Raw genomic sequence first — 8044 nt, forward strand, 5'->3', positions numbered from 1 at the left:
TATTACAGAACCCATGGTTAGAAACATGTTTAGGAACCTTACATGTGTGCTAATTTGCTTTCAATTGATGTATAAATTGTATGAGGGTCAGTGTTTGTTGTATGAGGTGAATGGGGAAGGAAAATGGTGATTTTTGAGTTTTTACGCAGCATAGGTTGACCTATAGAATAGGCAGGGTCGACCTGAGCAACCCAAAAAGGAAGAAAATCTGGTTTTCTTCAGCATGCGTCGACCTGAAGAAAGTGTGCATCGACGAAAGTGTGCGTCGACCTGAATACCAGCACGAGTCAACTCATGGGTCGACCTGAGCAAACCCGAGGGGGACAAAAACATTTATGCGTCGACTTGAAGATTCCTTGCGTCGACCTGAAGATTTCCATTTTTGACAGATTTTGTAAAGACCATAAATTTTGATCCGTAACTCCGTTTGATGCACCGTTTGAAGCGTTGGAAAGTAACGCAATGAACTATACCATGATGTAATAAAATGATTCATAGGATATAGTCTCCTATTATGTTTATTAGGATTAAGTGATGAACTATGTTGTGTTAACATATGAAGTATGCTCTTTGCGATGAATTGACATAACCATGTTGTGGTATAACTTGATGTATGTTTTTCTTATGACGTTACAATGCTATTGAGACGATGATATGCACTTTCCTTATGATGAGATAATGATGTATGTGATGATATGCATAATTGATAATGATGTTGTATGTTATATGTAATTATTTGTACGTCTTTAGAGGTATGAGCTAATAGTGATGCCATGTGATGAATTAACAATGAATATGGCTTTATTAGGAAGTTGAATATAACGTGTTATGATGATTTCTTGAATTTTGGAATATGATGAATGTGTTGATGTTTGTTATTAACATGATGGACTCGTTGTTATTGTTGTAATATGATGGATTTGTTATTGTTATTAATGTGAAGAATTTGTTGTCGTTGTTGCTAGTATTTGGAATTTGTTGTTGTTGTAGATCCTATGGTCAATATTGATATGTTGTATTGTGTTGATAAGTATGAGTCAAATATTTGTTGTATGATGATATGACTTAAAGACGTGATTGAGACGTGATGAATTACTATGATAGTTATGATAAGGTTATTTCCATAGAACCTTGGCATTGAGTTGGTTTGTTTGAGACGATGCATGACGTGTTGCTTAAGTTGTTTGTGTTGCATATGTTGTTTAAGTTGATTATGTCGTTCAAGTTGATTATGTCGTTTAAGTTGATTAAGTGGTTTAAGTTGTGTTTGTGGATGTGCATCATTGAGTCGCATCCATTGCATTGTTTGAGACGGCCCTTGTGGCAAATGTTTGAGACGACCCTTGTGGCAAATGTTTGAGACAACCCTTGTGGAAAAATGTTTGAGACGACCCAATGGCAAACTGTTTTAGACGGGATTTTATTCCAATGGTACCACATGCATGTGCATAAGTTTGAGTCACATTTGAGTCACATTTGAATTGCATTTGAATTGTGTTTGGATTGTTGAGATGTTTGTTGTGACGTGATGATGAGATGTTTGTTGTGACGTGATCATATTATAAATATTGAATTTGAATATGTTGTCTTAATTGGTTAATGACATTGTTACCGTTTTGAAAGTTGTATTATATTGATAAGTTGTTTTGTGATGAAAGTTTGTTATAATATGTTGTGTGATGCGAAGTGGTGAAATTATGTATGATCTATATCTCTTATATTAGTTATAATGCATTCCTTTATATTGTAAGATATCTCACTCCTTTGTTGATATTTCCCCTACCATGGGAAATGGGCAGGTACTCAAGATTAGCCGTGGATGTTCGAGGTTATTTATGTGAAGTCTTTATTTTGCTTTATGGCATGTCGAGTTGGTGTCCATTGCTCTGATACGTAGCACTCGGGGGGATTAGTCGTTATTATTTAATTGTTGTATTCCATGATGACCTTTGTTTTAAGTTGAATTGAAAGATGTTTATAAGTTGTAATTGGAAGTTGTTGGTTAAAGTGTTATTTCCGAATGCTATGTATCTTTGTTAAATGCAATATAAGTATGTTTGTTTGGTTAAGTCGAAATGTGACATCCCATCATATGATGAATATCTTTGAATGCACTCTGATTTTCGCTTATAATTGCGGGGTAGATTTGGGATGTTACACTATACCTATAGCAACACTAGAATAGACAACGCTTAAAAGCGTTGCCTAAGGTAAAAAAAGTGTTGTCTAATGTTTTATTTGGCATAGTGTATACTCGCTTGGGTGAGGTAAAATAACCACCACAACATTATTGGGTCGGTTTGAGTAAAACCGTGATTTTTTTTGGTAGGATTGGTTTAGGTAGTGGATTACCCTTTTTATTTCCTTATATAATTATAAATGATGTGTCATATTCTTTTTCAAAATATCAAAGTTGTATTACAGTCAAATCTAGAACTACATGAAATGCTTATAACTTAGTAGCATAAGCATAAAAATAATCAAAGTTCAAACGTCATAAATAATTTTAATTCATTACTCACAAAATAACAAAGGCTCAAAATCCTAAAATTGAAGCAAGTAAATATTAACACATCAAAGTCATCACTGATCAAATTAAAAATAAAAAAAAACCAAAAACATTGCCCAAATATCCTTAAAAAAAGGTCTTGATTTCAACATTAATATCTTCAACAAACTCTAATGATAAAAATATAAATATTAGTTCACATATCAATTCATCAAGAGACCAAAAAAATAAAAATATATAAAAGTTAGTGATAAAACTTATAGTTTAAATGGGTTGATAGGGTTTTATAGATTGAGTTCGGATAAAACTTATGTTTTTTTTCCTTTTTTAGTCTGCTTTTTTCCTATATAAAGGAGGCTTCTTCTTATTTCAAAATACACCAATAGAAATTTACTACTATCTTTCTTTACCTCATTCTTTTGTAAATTTCTTTTTCATTAGAGTTGTCTTCGTGTCAATAGAGTGAAAAGTTTCACTAGAGAGTTGTGTTGCACTAATGATGTGTTGTAATTGTTTATTCAAGAGTGTGATTCTCTTGTGATCTCTTTATAATAACCCTTTCCCTCGATTGCACAGATTCTACTAATAATTTAGTGTTACTGGGAGAATACAAGTCTCAACTAAGAAAACATTTAACTAGTAATGGATATCACATTTAGGGAATTTTAGGTAACTAATTCAGCAGCTTTGAAGGAATTCTAACGGCATAAGAACATTCAAACTTATAAATTCAATGGACTATATTGCCTAAATTATCATCTACTATAACAATATTACTTCTTTACTATTTTAAACAGTAAACAAACATTATGGTTTTTAATGGTTTTATTAAAAAAAAGAAAATCCAGGATTTGTGGGTTTGACGAAGAATATGGAAAACATCAATCAAAATCCAAAAGACATTTTTTTGACCAATTTTCTAATTCTAAATAGGTTCACAAAAGTTATTTTCAATCACGTGGCATTCCATGTTAGTGTCACATAGCCTTATTCATTGATTTTGACTAAAAGAATAGAAAGGAATGATTAACTAACAGAGATTCAATTTGTGTAGTTAAGAGATTCAAATTGTTATTATTAAAGTTATAAGGTCAAAAAGAACTTAGAGTACAAGATATAACATGAAAAGAGTATTAAGCCTTAAATAATTTTATTTTACGAACACTTAACCCACACATTTCTTTAGGAGGACAAACTGTTGTAGAATTGAGCACTAGCATAACTCGATCACATATTCTCATAATCACAAATGTTAATCCTGCAAAAATAATAAGACGTTAACTAAACCTGAGGCGTGTATGTACACTGTCCTTAAGGATTTATCCGCCTCATAAGCGCAAATCCCCCAGGATTCAACAGGTTCTTCTCAGATTCTCAGTAAGACTTTGAGGTATCAGAACAACAAGAAATAATTTAATATGACTCGAAGATGTAACCAGGATCAAAAGAAGCAAAAAGGTTTATTCCCTATCTTGTAAAAGATGATGGGGGAATAGTTATATAAGAGAGAGATATGGAGTAAGGGCTTTGACTAAGTCAAGTCAAAATAATTAAATGTTATTATTCGTCAAATAATTATAAGTTATAAAATTATTAATAATGATAATTAAAAAACTATTTTCTCATATTTATCAAAATTATTTATACTTTTGAAATATAAACACAATTTGCAACAATCCCCCACATATTTCAAAAGTTCAAAAGAAAAAAATAAAAAGGAATTTCCTGGATTAACATCATGAGTGTGATGCATCAAACTAGTGTAGCAAGCTATATGAACTAGTCCTAGAATGATAGTACTTAACATACAGTGAAGTTGGTGTAGCAAGCTATATGAACCAAAAACACTTTACGTATGTTAGAGGTCTACCATCCACATCACACCCCCACAATTCTTGCTGTTGACGCTGTGGTGCGCTAATAGGCCATGCGCGTGCCTGGTTATTTTCATGAGTGCTCTAGAGATCTTGCCAAGATCTCATATAAGCGGCCCCACTCAACACTCATATAGGTGATTTCATCAAGTGTATGCTGCAAATCATACACCACCAATAAAGGATATGAAATTCATTAAAGGCTACATAAGCTTATCCTCTCAATAATGCAGTGTCTAGCACTTTCTCAATTACACCATAGGAAAAGGACGCAAACAAAAATTAATCAAATAATTTTTTGTGCTAGCAGAACTAACAAGTGACTCGTTCTTACCCATATGAACCTTTTTCATGGGATCTCCAATCATAAAGGTTGGGTTCCCGTCACTTATTAGTTTCAATTAGCTAAGTCCAATTCCCCTCGATGCGTCACAAATTAGTTTCTTCCCAGGGGCTTTGTCATAGTATTGACCAAGATCATCCTGATCTCATATTTTAGTAGTTACTTTACACAATTTAGGAAGACACATATTTTCTCCCATTAATAAATATTGACTAAGACGTCTCTAAGTCAATCAATCACATATACTTACTCAAGTTTATAAAAGTATTCTGATTTTCACAATAGATTTATACAGGTCTGCTTATATGATCATTAAGCGACATCACTATCAATAATAATAAATATAAATCTATTATTTAAATATTTATTTTACAGGTCTGCTTTCGAGCGACAACTTTTCATCTGATTAATAAATAAATAAATATATTTATATATTTATTTCTATTGGAATAATATTTAATTATCATCATTGCATTAATTTAATACAATGGCTCATCAACTCAAAATTATATTATAATTCACAATTCTTTTAAAATATTTTATGTGAATTAATTTCATCACCAAAATATTTTATAATACTAATTAAATAAATTAAACACCAACCTTTCAATAAATTGAAAATTTATATCCGGACTAGAAATAATGTCATATTCATTTTTCCTCTAGTCAAACCAAAATAATACTCCTTCATTTCTAATATATTCAATAAAAATGGAAAATAAATTACACATGCATATTTATTTTCATATGATCAATTTCATCAAACATCATCATATTATTTAAAATACAATAACTAATTCATGAACACCACATGTAATAAATTATGATATCTCGATCAATTTATAACATTTACTTAAGAGCATGTTATTAAACATTTTTATGTTACTGACCAACACCTTATAAGATTTACTAAAGAGTATGTTATTGAACATTTTAATGTTACGAAAACTCTTACGTCTCTTTAGGAGGACAAACCTTCTTCTACTTAACAAAATAGATTTTATGTTTTTTCTCATTTTTTGTCCCCATAAGAAAAATGTAGTAAAAGTCGATTTTATAAATGATACTTGAAGCACATAAGAGTCTACTTGAAGTTTTATAATTTAAAATAAATAAAATATGATAGTGACATATCATCTACGATGGACAAAACCTCAAATTTTAAAATGAAAGAATCAAAATTAAAATAAAATAAAATTAGGAGATCAAAGTTACAATTAAGTCTAAATAATACAATGTTATTTAATGAATCATAATTTATTGAATTATGATATTGAGAGAAAAAATGTCAAGGATACGATTTATTTTTGTTAATAGATATAATTAAATAAACTAAAGAAAAATGTATAAGGATTATATATTAGCTTCTTCAATTTGAGTCCAAAAAACAAAAGCTTCTTAAATCTCAATCTTATAAATTATTATAGTAATTTATGATAAGTGAGTGACAAATATTCTTAACGAATTATATTTAGAAAATATTATATTAATTTATAGTTAAATTTAATTAAAAATTATTTCATTTTTGACAATTTTAATAAGTAAAAGTCATTATGGATAAAAATATTGTTTATTTTATTTGGTTAATAGTTAAATATAATTATTAAAAATAATTTATATTTATAGAATATGGTATAATATTAATAAGAAAATAATGTATCAAATATTAGTAAGAAAATAATGTATCAACTATTGTTCTTAAAAACTATTAAACAACTATTGTGAAAAAAAGGAAAAAAAATATTTTTTTTAGGGTTGATAGAGTTGTAATAATAAAATGGTTTATAAAATTTATTAAATTAGAGAAATAAATATCCAAAATCAGAATTAGTTGAAAATCAATAGAAAAATAATTTTACATAAAAGTGCAAAAAGAGAATGATATAAAAGAATTTCTAAAAAGTAATACATTATTCATGCGTTCACACATTATTGGTGTGTTACTTGTGCGTTCACACGTTACTGGGTGTGTTACCCGTACGTTCACATGAATTTTGGTATGATTACCCGTGCGTTCACACGTTACGGGTGTGCTACCTGTGCGTTCACGCGTTACTGGTATGTTACCCATGCATCCGCACGGGTTCTGGTATGGGTTGGACCTGGTTTATCAAATACATATAGTATTAAGTAAAAAAAATCGAAAATTTTTTTTATATGAAATTGAAATATAGAAATTATATTGTTTAAACAAAACTATTAAATTGATTAAAAAAATCAAAAGTAGTATTTATTTATAGAATATGGTTTAATATTAATAAAAAAATAATGTATTAAATATTGTTTAGTTTTCACTTACTAAACATGAATAAGAATAATAGGCAATTGAGTGTATGTTCCGAAGTCTAAAAAGAGAATGATAAAAAAGAAAGAACTGTAATGTTGTACAAAAAATAAAATAACATGAATGTTTGCGCGAATTTTTGCACGGGTTCTGGCGTGGATTACGGATATATCACCAGTTTGTCATGAGAATTCAAATAAATTAAAAAAATATCAAAATATTATTGTACAACAAATATAATAACCTGTGGGTTCGTACGAATTCTGATAGGATTACTCGTGCATTCAAACGATACTGGTCTTACCCGTGCGCTTGCCCGCGTATTGATATGGTATGAACACTTTTGTTTTCAAAATGTAATAAAAATAAAATTAAAAAGAAGACAAAAATGTTTAACCAATAAAATTTATTATTTAGCCTGTGTTCCCTCGTCGTGCATAATATTTAATCATCAACCATATTCTTTTCTGGCAAGCTGAGAAAATTATGAACAAAATGAAACCAAGAGCAATTACTTATTATCCACATTACAAAAAATAAAAGTAAAAATCACAGGTGCATATTAAACTTTTTCATGCAAGGATCTCTATGTGTGCATAAAAAAAATGAAATAATAATTTCCCAAGAAATAACAAAAATTTTAAACTGCCACACATTATTATTGACAAATTCAATTATTATAAGAAATATATATATTCCTATTTAAATTAATGGTAGATGATGATGATAAACATTTTTAACAAATAGAAAAGAAAAGGGAAAGCAAAATGAAGGGTTATAAATTAACTATTAGCTCATAATCTTTGATAAAAAACAGAGACCTTTGATTCCTATATTTCACACAATAATGTGTTATTCTATTTGGTTTGTGTTCCTGATGCACTATTTGGTAATTTTAAGATGTAAGCATGAATTTTCAAAGAACAATGAAAATATAGTTTGCAACAATACTTACTCTTTTAATCAGCTTATTAATGTTTTGCATTAGCCGGGGCCTAGGGGACTTGGAATAATGGAAAATTCTTAGGCTAACA

This window comes from Vicia villosa, linkage group LG5 (assembly GCF_029867415.1).
Source record: "Vicia villosa cultivar HV-30 ecotype Madison, WI linkage group LG5, Vvil1.0, whole genome shotgun sequence".
Taxonomy (NCBI): Eukaryota; Viridiplantae; Streptophyta; class Magnoliopsida; order Fabales; family Fabaceae; genus Vicia; species Vicia villosa.